This window comes from Hyla sarda, chromosome 1, assembly GCF_029499605.1.
Source record: "Hyla sarda isolate aHylSar1 chromosome 1, aHylSar1.hap1, whole genome shotgun sequence".
NCBI lineage: Eukaryota > Metazoa > Chordata > Amphibia > Anura > Hylidae > Hyla > Hyla sarda.
In genome coordinates this window covers 55,885,045-55,900,164 of record NC_079189.1, presented here as the reverse complement: position 1 = coordinate 55,900,164, position 15,120 = coordinate 55,885,045, and the positions used below count along the sequence as shown (strand labels likewise).

The following is a 15,120-nucleotide window of genomic DNA, read 5'->3' as shown; positions in this document are numbered from 1 at the left end:
TCAGCAGTCACCCCGGTCCGGTCCCCGGGGTGTCAAAATGTACCCGTACGCCCTGGGTCCTGAACAGGATAAGGATCAGGCCAATTTTCGTTTTTGCATGTTCGTTTTTTCATCCTCCCCTTCTTAAAATCATAACGCTTTCAATTTTGCAAATCGTTGCAGACCCATATAAGGGCTTTTTTTTGCGTCACTAATTGTACTTTGTAATGACATCAATCATTTCATAACAAAATCTACGGCGAAACAAAAACATTTTTGTGGGGTGAAAGAAATAAAAAACTAAACGCCATTTTGTACATTTTGGGGACTTCCCTCTCTACGCAGTGCTTTTTTCGGTAAAAATTACACATTATCTTTATTCTGTAGGTCCATACTGTTACAAAGATACCCAATTTATGCAGGTTTTATTTTATTTTACTACTTAAAAAAGAATTATAACTGCATGCATCAAAATTAGTATGTTGAAAATTGTCATATTCTTACCCTTATAACTTTTTTATTTTTCTGCATACAGGGCTATATGAGGGCAAATTTTTTGGACTTTGGTATTTTTTTTTACGACCGTGCGGTTTAACTAACCTTATATTTTAATAGTTAGGACACCTGCGCACGCAGTGGTGTAGCATATGATTATGTTTATCTGGTTTCATAATTTTATTTTAAAAAATTAGAAAAGGCGAGTGATTCAAACTTTTATTAGGGAAGGGGAAAAAGGAGATATGTGGTAAAAACTTTTACCTCTTCCTGTGCCCTGGCTACAAAAACCTAAAAAAACAAACATTAGCTCTGGCCGGCTCCTTACATGACAGTGCGCTCAGCCTATCACCAGCAGAGGCAGGACATTGCTGCGGCTGGCGATACGCTGACAGCACTGTGACGTTCCGAGCCTAAGAAGCACGTAGCAGAGCAGCGCCGGAGGAACGGGATGACGATACCGGAGCAACGGGGGAATGTAGGAATGTAAAAAAAAAAAACATAAGCTATTGAGGATCGAGCATAACATACAATTTTACTTTTATTAAGTCATTTAAAACCTTCCGGACCAAAATATGAAAAATTGAAGATAAAGTGCACTGTGTTCACTCCAATATATAGTGATTTAAAATGGGTTACAAGTGGTTACAGTGACAATGTTGGGAGGTCAGGTCAGGTGTGGGGTCAGGGACAATGGGTGATAGGTGATACTAATCTCTCCCTTGTCACTTGCCCTGTTGCTCCCTTCTTGGCTAGTGTTGCTTCGCCCTTAGAAGGGCGGCCCCACACTGGAACCTGACCCTAATATACCCTAGATGGCCCTATAGTCCCAATGTAGGAATGTAGGAAGGAGAGTTAAAGTTTGTTTTTATGTTTTTTCAGCCCGGGCACAGAAAGAGGTAAATGTTTTTGCCACATATCTACTTTAATTCACATTTATTAAAGGGGTACTACGGTGGAAAACTAAATTTTTAAAATCAACTGGGGCCACAAAGTTAAACAGATTTGTAAATTACCGTACTTCTATTCAAAATCGTAATCCTTCCAGTACTTATCAGCTGCTATATGCTCCACAGAAGTTTGTATTTTTTTAAGGAATTCTTTTCTGTCTGACCACAGTGCTCTCTGCTGACACCTCTGTCTGTATCAAGAACTGTCCAGAGTAGGAGCAAATCCCCATAGTAAACCTTTGCTGCTCTGGACAGTTCTTGATACAGACAGAGGTGTCAGCAGAGAGCACTGTGGACAGACTGAAAAGAACTCCAGAAAGAAATACAATAGTATTAATCAGTTTTATTAGTGCTTTGCTGCTCCAGCCTGCCATGGCTGGCTGGAAGCATCAGATCACCGATTGGATGGGGAAGAGGCAGGTAAGGGCCCTCCTGCCGTCCTCTCAGCTGATCGGGACATCACAATTTCACTGCAATGGTCCCGATCAGCTTCGCTGATCTGCTAGGACAATTTTTTTTACGTTTTTGACACCACGTTCAACTTTGATCACTGTGTCTAAAGGGTCAATGCCGGGCATCGGCCCGATCGGTGATGCTCGGCATTAACCCTGGGTCCTGGCTGCTCATAACAACCGAGACCCACTGGGTATGAAGCATGCTCAGCTCGGGAAAACATTTAAACCCCAGTAACAGGACCAGGGTGTAGAGATACACCTTGGTTCTTCACAGACTAAGAGCTTATCTCTTTTTTTGTTAAAAAATAATAATAATTAAAATTTCCCCTCTTTTTTTGCACTCATGAGACAGTTCTTGTGGTGTCTCCCCCCCCCCCCCCCCCCCCCAAATTAGTGTGTGTTAGTATAAGTGTTTTTCATGTGATTCTTTCATCATGTGATTTAAGAATTCATATTAAAGAATTTGGGAAACAAGTGTAGAAAATATGCCCATGTCTGATTCTAGAATAAAACCTATCTTCTAATCAGCTCGCCTACTTTTCTTTCTAGTCTTTCTATCTAGTCTTTATGTGTGTTTTAAATTTTCTTGACTTTCTGTTGCATTTCTTATCTTCTTGAGCTTGTGACTATTTGTGACTTTGTGAGTTTTGTATTTCTTGATATTGTATAAATATTGCTCATCTCTGGAGACTTTGTATCCGGTCCTTGTTTTGGATTAAGATTTGGCTTGTACCTATCTGAATTCTTGTGATACGTGTATATATATATATATATATATATATATATATATATATAATTTTTACTGTAAAAATTGGTTGCGCTCCACAATCTAAATATAATCCTTTATTTCTAAAACTTATGTAAACTGTATGGTACTATACAGACTTAGCACACATATGAGCATTACTGTTTCCAGAAGCAGAGAAGATGAGAAAATAACAGGAAGTGTTGTCAGTAGTGCGATGGTGACTCTTCTTCTGTTGCGGACATCACTGTATAGGCACGTCTTGCATCATAAGAAGGCAGAAGGCCCTGACCTATATCCTGAGCCTTTCAGAGCATTGCGATATAAATCCACCATCTCACCCCTACCAGGTGACTCACAAGACCATAGGATAGGTTTCCAAAGGTTCCTTTATGTTCTTTAAAACAAAACTAGGCAACACATTTTGGTCCCTATAGACGGGGACCATCTTTGGTGTATCTCTCATCCACTGATACACCAATAAGCTATCATTTGTTGGTCTCTCTTGTGACACCAAAGACCAAAACAGCTTTAATTCATTGAGTCATGGACTTCACAAGACATCTGAAGGTTTCCTGTGGTATCTATCCACAAGATGTTCGCAGCAGAAGGGGAAGCTGTCACGAGGGTCATGCTGCCTCAATCATGGGCAGCAATTAACAGGTAGAGGCTTCCTTGTCTTTATGCTATATAAATCACTCTGAGCGGCTTCAGTGGTGAATGGGGCTCCATGTCACCAGAAGCTACTCCCTGTCCTGACTTACAGATCTCTCCCTATAGAGAGAGATCTATCAATCAAGCAATCGGCGACCACCCTGATGACTCGGAGCTCTGTTTATGGTCAAAATTATAACAATAATTCCTCTGAAATAACAAAGACTTTCATGGTGAATTATACAGCTTTTTCATATGGGAGCCTGTTGTTGGGTCTGTCATGCTGTCCGAAACAAGATAGGTTCCTTCATGGATCAAACTTTTTGTTCCAACACAGATGCTCAGTCAGATTGAGATCAGGTAAATTTGGAGGCCAAGTTAACACCTTAAACTCCTTCCTGAGCAATGTTTGCATTGTGGCCAGGATGTAAAACTGCTGAAAGAGGCCACAACCATTACGGAATACTGCTGCCACAAAGAAGGGGCTTGGTCTGTACAATGTTTAGGTAAGTTGTACTTGTCACAATAACATGCCAGGACCCATGGTTTTCCAGCAGGGTATTGCCTAAAGCATCACAATGCCTCCACCGGCTTGTCTTCTTCCCACAGTGCATCCTGGTACTCTCTCTTCCCCAGTTAACTGACATATGATGTAACAGAAAATGAGATTCATCAACCCAGGCTGCCTTCTTCCATTTCTCCATGATCCAGTTCTAATACTTAAGATCCCATTCTCTGCACATTGGGGTATGGACTAGGGTCAGTATGCCAGTATGCGCACTCTGACAAGTGTGCAATTATACAGCAAGCTGTGATCCTCTGTGTGATCATAGAGAACGGTAAGCTTTTCTGCAATCTGCACTACAGTAGCTGTTTAGTTGGATTGAACTAGACGGATCAACATGCATCAATGAGCCTCGGGTGCCTATGACCCATTAAGCAGTTTACCAAAATCCTTTTTGGATCAATTTTGGCAAGTTCTAACCACTACATACAGTAAAAGAAACACCCCACAATTTTGGAGATTTTCTGACCCCGTCATCAATTTTGGCTCCTGACAAGGTTGTTCAGATCCTTAGGGCCTGTTCACACTACAGATCCCACATGGATTCCACTTGCCGCAGAATCCTATTGAACTTAATGGGAGTCTGCTGCTTAGTGCACACTACACAACTGTAAGCGGAATCAGCAGCAGGATTTCCGTAGTGTGAACAGGGCTTTACACTTGCCAACTTAAAAATGCGACTGTTCACTTGCTTCCTAATATTTCCCACTGTCATGGGAAGATCAATTTTATTCTCCTCACCATAAACGTTATAGCTGATCGCTGTATACCCTTTATACCCATGCATTATTGATATTGCTGCCAATGTGAGCAGAGCGCTCTCATTATAGATCTGTGGGAAAATCCTATTTAGCTGCAGCTCCCATGTTCAAGACACCGCTGTTTTCTGGCAGCCTGTGACTTGCCGAATACTTTATTATCTCCCTCTCTTCTGCTTACAGACTGGCAGGACAGTGGAGGGAGTTTGTGTCCACCTATCATTATTAGATTGCTTTTGCTTCATTGCAATACTAGGCTTATTATTGGGAATAAAAGTTTAAGCTACACTCAGGCTATGTAGACACAGCAGAATTTCCGGCAGACCTTCTACATACGGGGTGCCAGGTACAACATGCCGCAGATAGGACCACTCGGAAATGCATCTTCTCCATAGACTGTTTTGCATTTCAGAGTGGATTCCACAGAAATAATTGACATGTTAATTCTTTCTGCAGAGGCCAGAATTTGAATTTTTGTACCAGATGTTTCCTGCGCTAAAATTCTGCCTTGTGCACGCTGCTGCAGAATCCCATTGAAAACAATGGGACTCTGCTGCAACAGAATTTTCGAAATTCAGCAGTGTGGACAAGGCCTCACACTACTCTTGCTAGGTTAAAGAGGCACTGTCATTATGAAAAACTTTTTATATTTTGTAGTACTACTGATAAGATTACTTTTTTAAATATACATTTATTTAACCCCTTAACCCCTTAAGGACTGAGCGATTTCACGTTTTTGCATTTTTTCGTTTTTTCCTCCTTGCCTTTAAAAAATCATAACCCTTTCAATTTTGCACCTAAAAATCTGTATTATGGCTTATTTTTTGCGCCACCAATTCTACTTTACAGTGACATTAGTCACATTACCGAAAAATCCACGACGAAACGGAGAAAAAATTCATTGTGCGACAAACTTGAAGAAAAAATGCAATTTTGTAAATTTTGGGGGCTTCCGTTTCTACGCAGTACATTTTTCGGTACAAATGACACCTTATCTTTACTCTGTAGGTCCATACGGATAAAATAATACCCTACTTGTATAGGTTTGATTTTGTATTACTTCAGAAAAAAATCATAAATACATGCAGGAAAATTTATACGTTTAAAATTGTCATTTTCTGAGCCCTATAACTTTTTTATTTTTCTGTGTTCAGGGCGCTTTGAGATCTGAAGTTTTTAGCGGTACCATTTTTGTTCTGATCAGACTTTTTGATCACTTTTTATTCAGATTTTATTCAGACCTAAAACCAGAGAGGAAAGGGTTACAGAGTGCAGTGATTTGCAGACTGACAGGCTGCTCCCAGACTCAGAGGAGATGAGTCATCACAGTGAGGGAGAGAGACGGACACGCCCCCTCCAGAAGGAAAGAACATAAAGCAAGTGAGCAAGATATAAATGGTATTTTTTAGGGATATATAGGCCCTAGACACATAAAATTATATGCACATGATCAGGATTAGGTACTGAGTAACATATCACTTTTTTTTTTTTTACAATATGACAGGTACGCTTTAAGTTTACCTATACCCTAAGTCAGTGTTTCCCAACCGGGGTTCCTCCAGCCGTTGCAAAACTACAACTCCCAGCATGCCCAGACAGCCATGCTGGGAGTTGTAGTTTTGCAACAGGTGGAGGCACCCGGGTAAGGAAACACTGATATAGGTCTCTAAATTGTGAACCTCCAGCTGTTGCATACTCTCAGGATGCCCAGACAGCCATTGGCAACAACTGGAGGTGCAGGATTTGGAGACCACTGACCTATATGATATGAACTGAATTGTAACTCGTAGCTTTTGGGCCCCAATACAAAAATCTATAACAGGGTCCTATTTCTACCATTTGCTATTGATAATATTAGTGTCTTTTTATGTGTCTGCTACCTCTGGATGTGAGGTAGGTGGGGGCCTTTACATCCAAAGGGGCCCAATCCCTGCCAATCTGCACCAGCAATAATAGGGAATTGCATATTAGGGAATTGCAGTTCATGCAACATCTACTGCACCCCACGCAGAAGCAATGGTTAGTTTATCCATATGAGATAAAGGGCCATGATCGTAGGGCAAAACCTACAACAGCTGGAGTCACAGTTGTGTGCAAGGTACTTGAGCTGTCAGGGCATGCTGGGAGTTGTAGTTTTGCAACATGGGAAGTATCATGTTCTTAGAATGGGAAATTGCTAGATATGCAAGCCATGCTTGCTTGTAGATATAGGGGGATGATTGATCAAAACCTGTCCAGAGGAAAAAGTGGTGTCCCGATACCGTATTGCATACCGTACCTTGTATGGTGGTCCCCAAAGTCAGAGTAGCTACGCTCAGGTAGGGTCCCACAGGTGGGACAGCCCCTAGTCGCCTCTCTTCCACTTTAATTTCATGATGTTTATATATGTACATATTTAATAATAATGTATATTTAATATAATGTATAGTACTAACCTTGTTAGCGTCGCAGGACCTTCGGTCATGTGACCATGTTAAATCCTCTATGGTATGGTAGAGGACCTTTGGAGGTCCTTGGTTCACATGCTACCCATAATTCTGTGTGAAGGTGATTGACAGCAGTATTGGACCAATTAGCTCTAGTCCAGCCCCTGCCCATATAAGGGAGCTGTAGCCAATTATTGCTCTCTTGGGTTGCTGCTCTCGTGGATGCCGGACTAGCAGGACGGATCTGCGCAACTTTCAAGACACGCTAGGCCTGAAAACCTACCGGCCTCAGCCTAAACTAAACCGTGAGTTCTCAACTAATCCCCGCTAAAGCTAGCGTGACTACTGGACCGCAACTAATTCCCCTAAATCCAGTGGAACAGCGCATATCAGTCTAAGGACTCTAAATTGCTTAAGGTCCCAACCTTTGTCAATCTCCAAGATAATTTGCATGTATAGAGACTGTTCCTGTTGTGAAGCTTGCATAAAATATTCAGTAAACTTTCCAACTGTTTTCAGCAAACTCTCCGGTTGTGGACATTCAATTATTCTATACCTCCCTATCGCTCTTGGGAAGGGTGGCGGTAGGACAAGCATTACAGAGTAGCCCTCACCCTGGCATCACGAATAGAAAGGGTTAAGCAAGCACCCTTAAGTAACTGCACAGCTACACTCCCTACACCCAACTCCCCCAGGCTATCACGAAAAGTTGTCCAGTTGCCCAAAGCAACCAATCAGCACGCTTCTTTCATTTTTCAGAGGCCTTGTTAAAAAAATGAAAGAAACGATCTGATTGGTTGCTATGGGCAATTTTCTTCTGGACAGGTTTTGATAAATCTCCTCCATAGTGTATACCAGTGTTTCCCCAACCAGGGTGCCTCCAGCCTGCCCGGACAGCCGAAGGTTACATTATACAAAAAGTTTTTGCTGATGACAGGTACACTATAATAAATTGATGGACCAGATCGGTCAGAGTAAACCAGTGTTTCCCAACCAGCGTGCCTCCAGCCTTCGGCTGTCTGGGCATGCTGGGAGTTGTAGTTTTGCAACAGCTGGAGGCACCCTGGTTGGGAAACACTGGTATATACCATGCAGGCAGTGCAGGCCTATGGTTATGTCCTAATACACAAGCAGTGTCTTCAGACAAGAACATAAGGTAAGACCTCCCCTCCATGCTGCATGTGAATGGAGACAGCTCTGCTGCTTATCATTAGGAGGCAGCAGGCATGACAGAGGAGGAGGTAGATGGTAGCCCAGGGAAAGAGGGAGGGCTGAGGCTGAGGAGGAGGTGACAGGCAGTGAGGAGGCGCCTCCTATCCAGGAACAAGAGCAAGCACCTGCAGCGCCGGGCTCACAGACTGAGGAGGGGGACACTGCGCTCAGAGACCCCCGCCAGGTCAGTGTGGTGTCGTCTGCTCGGGGTCTCTAACCTGGGAGGGGGGTCTCGTGTATTCCGTGCCCGGGGGGAGCTCGCGTTATCTATGCGGTGTTGTGCGCTGTGTGCGTATCCAGGGGAGAGTCTGCACTCTGTCACAAGGGGCTGCAAGGTGCCTGCACTTCACAAGTTGGGGCCTGTGGACAACTTTCCCCCCCTGTGCTGTAGTGATGGGCAGGCGTGTTGTGAGGTGAATGAGGAACTTGAGGCACCGTGCAAAGTCATGTGGAGGGGGGAGAATTTTAATTTAGCAGAAAGATGTAAAATTCAAGGTAGATCTGCTCTATGTATGTACATTGATATGTATCTACCTGTGTGTGTGTGTGTGTGTATATATATATATATATATATATATATATATATATATATATATATATATATATATATATATATATATATATATATATATATAATTATTGAAATTCCAAGAAAAAAAATTGTGCATAGTCGAAAACCGCATGGAACCGAATTAATCCCAATTCCATGTTAAAAAAAAAATATAAAAAAACTTAGTTTAATAGTTTTTCACCTGGCCCAAAAACCGTGGTAGGCTACGGTTTTGGGTACTGGAAAAAAACTGACAAAACCGTACAGGACACAACCTGATGCATCTTTGGCATAAGGTTTTCAATGGAGAGTGAATGCATATGGTTTTCAATACGGTTCCATACGGTTTTCACATAGAAAACGTATACGGGAACTGTATTGCAAAAACGAGGCGTTAAGGCACCCTTCCTCCAGCTGTTGCAAAACTATAATTCCCAGCCAAAAGCTGGGAGTTGTAGTTTTGCAACAGCTGGAGGTACACTGGTTGGAAATGTACCTATTCTATATAAGTGGGTATGGAGTGCTCTTCCTAATATAAGTAACTCCTTTATTAGATATCTATAGTAAATGCCTATTAGGTAGGGGGTTTCAGGGTTTCACTTTTTTCAGAGAATGCGGTTCCCCAGTCTGGAGTTGAGGCGGCCATGTGTGTATCTATCCCATTTATCTTCATTGCCGTTTTTGTAGTTCGTGGGAATTTTGTACACGCTCTAGCATTTTGCGTGTTTGGAGATTGCTCGGGGCTATGCAGGATGATATTGGGGACTAGTTGCAACCTGTAGATCTGGTATAAAGCATGGGATTATTAGAAATGGCGGTAGACATTGCTATAGGGGTCCTGGGTATAGTGTATAGTTGTTGCACCTGGTCCAAGTAGATCCTGTTTTTTTTTTGGCATATATATATGGCCCAATTGTAATATGAACATAGCCATAATATTAACGAAGGAATTAGCCCAATACATCTCTTCAGTATGGCCATGTTCATATCACAATTGGTGTGTGTGTGTGTGTATATATATATATATATATATATATATATATATATATATGTGTGTGTATGTATATATGTATATATATATATATATATATATATATGTAGAGACACACACACACACACACGTGTGCCAAAATAGTGGTGCATTTGCATCAAGTCTTTTTAAGGTGATGGGAAAAGTACTGGGAATCAGTGGTTAGATGCACACATGTAATGTAGTTAAAGGGGTATTCCAGGGAAAAAACTTTTTTTTATATATATATATATATATATATATATATATATATATATATATAATCTCTCTCAACTGGCTCCATAAAGTTAAACAGATTTGTAAATTACTTCTATTAAAAAATCTTAATCCTTTCAGTACTTATGTTAAGTACTGAAGTTAAGGTTGTTCTTTTCTGTCTAAATGCCTCGGGAACCGCCCAGTTTAGAAGCAAATCCCCATAGCAAACCTCTTCTAAACTGGATGTTTCCTGAGACACGTGTCATCAGAGAGCAATTAGACAGAAAAGAACAACCTTAACTTCAGAAGCTCATAAATACTGAAAGGATTAAGATTTTTTTAATAGAAGTAATTTACAAATCTTTTTAACTTTATGGAGCCAGTTGATATATAAAAAAAAAAATTTTTTTATTCCTGAATAACCCCTTTAAGTAGACGGTTATTTTCACACTACGCTTTGAGGGACACATTTGGCGTACGATTCGGGAAATCTCCCGACACACACACTAAATATAGCCGTATGCCCAGAGTCATCTTGTTAGTGTCTTTTATTTTTTTCCTCCTTTTACTATATATGAACGTACAGGAGAATGCCACTTATGTGTATTTTTCCCCATTTTAATATACACAGGAGAATGCCACTTGTTTGTTTCCCCCCCCCCCCCCCCACAATTTTAATGTGTATATAGAAGCACAGGAGAATGCCCCAAATATTGTGAGACATTATTTTTGTACTGGGCCCTGTAGCTCATATGCCACTGTATGGTATACTTTGGGTAATACTTCCAACATATACCTCCGCTTTATAGAAAAAAATTGGGTTAGCCCAAGATTAAAATGTATCTACTATCCTCAGGATAGGTGATAAGTATCTGATTGGTGGGGCTTCCACAGATCACAGGATTGGGGGTTTCTTGCCCCCCAACTTAATGTAATGGAGTATGTGTGCATGTCCTTCTCTCAATTTACTTGCTATTGCACTGCTGAATAGAGATGAGCGAACTTACAGTAAATTCGATTCGTCACGAACTTCTCGGCTCGGCGGTTGCTGACTTTTCCTGCATAAATTAGTTCAGCTTTCAGGTGCTCCCGTGGGCTGGAAAAGGTGGATACAGTCCTAGGAGACACTTTCCTAGGACTGTATTCACCTTTTCCAGCCCACAGGAACACCTGAAAGCTGAACTAATTTATGCAGGATAAGTCATTAACTGCCGAGCCGAGAAGTTCGTGACAAATCGAATTTACTGTAAGTTTGCTCGTCTCTATTGCTGAACATAGCTGAGCCCTGTACTAGGCTATCTTGTATAGTCTGAGGCATTGAATGGAGCAGTGGTCGAGCATGCTCCCTACTGCTTCATTCACTCATGGGACAAAGGATCCTCGTTCTTGGGATTTGTGGGAGCCCAGCAGTCAGCTAGTTAAAAATGTCACATTTATTGATGGCCTATGCTTACAGAATGACAGAGCCAGTATTCCAAAACCTTTGGCTCTGAAGAGGTTGTAAAACAACTATTCCTATCCTGCCCGGACAGTCAAAGGGTCTATTTACACAGCAGAATTTCCGCTTGCTGTATTCCACCTAAAATTAAAGCCCATAGACTTCTATGGGATTCCGCACTCCCATTCACACTTCTGAATTTCCGCAAACAGAAATTCAAAAGTGTGAATTGGAATGCGGAATCCCATAGAAGTCTTTGGGCTTTAAAGGGGTACTTCGCCCCTAGACATCTTATCCCCTATCCAAAGGATAGGGGATAAGATGTCAGATCGCCGCCGTGCCGCTGCTGGGGAGCCCCGGGATCCCCGCTGCGGCACTGCGCTATCATTACAGCACAGAGCGAGTTCGTAATGACGGGCGATACAGGGGACGGAGCCGCGTGACGTCAGGGCTCCGCCCCTCGTGACATCACGGCCCGTCCCCTTAATGCAAGTCTATGGCAGGGGGCGTGAAGACCGCCGCGCCCCCTCCCATAGACTTGTATTGAAAGGGGCGGGCCGTGACGTCACAATGGGCGGAGCCGTGACGTAACGATGCTCCGGCCCCTGTATTGCGCGTCATTATGTGCAGAGCGAACTCGCTCTGTGCAGCGGGGATATCGGGGCTCCCCAGCAGCGGAACCACAGCGATCTGACATCTTATCCCCTTTCCTTTGGATAGGGGATAAGATGTCTAGGGGCGGAGTGCCCCTTTAATTTTAGGTGGAATACAGCAAGCGGAAATTCTGCTGTATAAATAGACCCAAAGAGCTTCTTAAAGCTGTCAAAAGCTTATTAAAGGGGTACTGATTTTTTAAATTACTTCTATTTAAAAATCGTAATCCTTCCAGTACTTATCAGCTGCTGTATGCTCCACAGGAAGTTCTTTACTTTTTGAATTTATTTTCTGTCTGACCACAGTGCTCTCTGCTGACACCTCTGTCCATGTCAGGAACTGTCTAAATCAGGATAGGTTTGCTATGGGGAGTTGTTCCTGCCCTGGACAGTTCCTAAAAAACAAACAAACAAAAAAAAAAAAGACAGTGGTGTCAGCAGAGAGCACTGTGGTCAGACAGAAAAGCACTTCCTGTGGAACATACAGCAGCTGTTAAGTACTGGAAGGATTCAGATTTTTAAATTGAAGTAATTTTCAAAACTTTATGGCACCAGTTGATAAAAAAAGTCTTCCACCGGAGTACCACTTTAAACTAAGTTGATAGAAGAAGCTACGGCAAAGGTTACATCCGTGTTGGAGCTTCATTTCGGGAGTCTTGGTGCAGAGTCAATTCCATGGACAAACAATGGAGCTGGACGGTCTGTTGCACAATGGAGACCAACAGGTCACAAGGAAATCTATCAGCAGGGAATCCTAACCTGCTTATAGAGACTAATAGGGAGTGATGCCCTCAGGATTAGGCTACATTTTAATATGGTGCTCTGGTGCATTGTTTCTCCATAATATCCATTTTGTTGATCTATACATTAGGTAGTTCGGTGCCCTAGGGACATTCTTTTACTCCTAGGTACACGGATATGGATGGCTGCCCTTTCTTCTAACAATTCCTTCTCTGCCGCCGCCCCTTAGTAGTAACAGAACTAAAGACCACTGCAGAGGGGCGGCTCAGTATTTACGGGGAGGCATTGTTAGAGGAGATGGCGGTCAACCGTATTGGTGCACCTAGGAACCAGTGCACCGGACGATCTCATTTGGATATCAGTAAAATGCATATTCCTTACTGACAGTGTTGGGGACTTTGCGACCCAATATAATATTACTTTGCTGTTTTCTTTTTTAATTTTGTCTTATAAATGGAAAAACTTTCAATAAAAATTAGTTAAAAAAATTTTTAAAAAATGAAAAATCATATTGCATAAAACTGGGCACTGGAATGCCATATTAAACTAACATAATCCTTTAGTGTATAGTCCCCAATTAGCAGGTTAGGGTACCCTAACCTCCTGATAGATTCCCTTTCAATAAGTGGATTAATTTGTGCAAGATTTTTAGTGCTACCCCATTACGGTGTTAGGCAAGTACTTTCATCTATAATATAACAAAGAAGGGATACCGTGTATTCAGTCCAGGAGGCTTAAGGTCCGTGAGATGTCCATAGATCGCACCGAAGCACTTGGAGGCAACGCCAGCCGTTTCACAAGGTACTCCGTGCTTCTTCCGGCCTCCGGAGGAGGCCGGAAGAAGCACGGAGTACCTTGTGAAACGGCTGGCGTTGCCTCCGAGCGCTTCGGTACCATCTGTGGACGTCTCACGGACCTTGAGCCTCCTGGACTGAATACACAGACTATGCGGTGAGTGCACGGTGTTGAAGTTATTGGCTGAACGGAAGATCGCGGCTTGGTACACACTCATACTAGCGAATACGTTATTCTGGTTTCCATATAGTGGTGTGCCTACCCCTTTCTACTTCATTAGAAGTACTTTCATCTACCTATAATTATTATTATTATTATTATTATTATTATTATTTTTTTTTTTTTTCTTTTCTTTACGCGCATCTATGAGGTGTCTGCAAGGAGCCTTTTATATGAATTTTTATATGTGTGAATAGAGTAGCCTGCAGGTTTGCAGTAAATTCACAGCGGCCCAGTAACTTTAAAGGGGTATTCTGGATCCAGAAAGTTAAACAGATTTGTAAATTACTTCTATTAAAAAATCTTAATCCTTTCAATAATTATCAGCTGCTGAAGTTGAGTTGTTGTTTTCTGTCTGGCAACAGTGCTCTCTGCTGACATCTCTGCTTGTCTCGGGAAATGCACAGAGTAGAAGAGGTTTGCTATGGGGATTTGCTTCTAAACTGGGCGGTTCCCGAGACACGTGTCATCAGAGAGCACTTAGACAGAAAAGAACAACTCAACTTCAGCAGCTCATAAGTACTGAAAGGACTAAAAAAAAATTAATAGAAGTAATTTACAAATCTGTTTAACTTTCTGGAGCCAGTTGAGATAGATATATAGATATATATAGATATATAAAAAAGTTTTTCCTTGGATTACCCCTTTTAGTGTTGGGAATGGTCATCATGATTCCAGCAAAACCTTATTACCATAGTCCTTTCCATTACTGAGACATAAGCTTTATAGTTATTATGCAAATTAGGTTAAAAAAAAGCCCAGGGGTTGTTCCCCAGCAGCGCAAAAGGCCAGGTTAATGCTGCCAAAGTTCTCTTTATTACCGCCCACTTGCATCCACCTACCTCGTTTGACTAAACTACTAGATAGAGGACATGGGCGGGGCTTATCTAGACCCTTGCTGTCCAGGGGAACACCCCCTGGGCTTATAAAAGAGAACTCTGGTGGAAGCAAGTAGAAATCAAATGTTTTCAAATTAACTGGTGCCTGAAAGTTAAACAGATTTGTAAATTACTTTGATTAAAAAATCTTAATCCTTCCAGTACTTATTAGCTGCTGTATAAAACAGAAATTTGAATTTATTTTCTGTCTGACAACAGTGCTCTCTGCTGACACCCCTGTCAGTGTCAGGAACTGTCTAGATTAGAATCATATCCCCATAGAAAACCTTTCCTGCTCTGGACTTTTCCTGACACGGACAGAGGTGTCAGCAGAGAGCACTTGTGATCATGCAGAAAAGAACTTCACAAATTCTCTGTA

The 15,120-nt window shown here is 41.9% G+C and overlaps 1 protein-coding gene across 2 annotated transcripts in view; it reads left to right on the top strand.

Annotated features, from left to right (window-relative positions):
* Window positions 1–8,305: 8,305 nt before the first annotated feature.
* The window catches only part of TBC1D14 (TBC1 domain family member 14), a 133,482-nt gene continuing 126,667 nt past the window's right edge, over window positions 8,306–15,120 (top strand). The window contains exon 1 of one of the 2 annotated variants that reach the window (XM_056555074.1): window positions 8,306–8,423. The gene's annotated coding sequence lies outside the window, so the exon portion shown is untranslated. Of the gene's footprint in view, window positions 8,424–8,531; window positions 8,735–15,120 lie in introns of those variants that run through there. The other variant, XM_056555075.1, reaches the window with a different exon arrangement.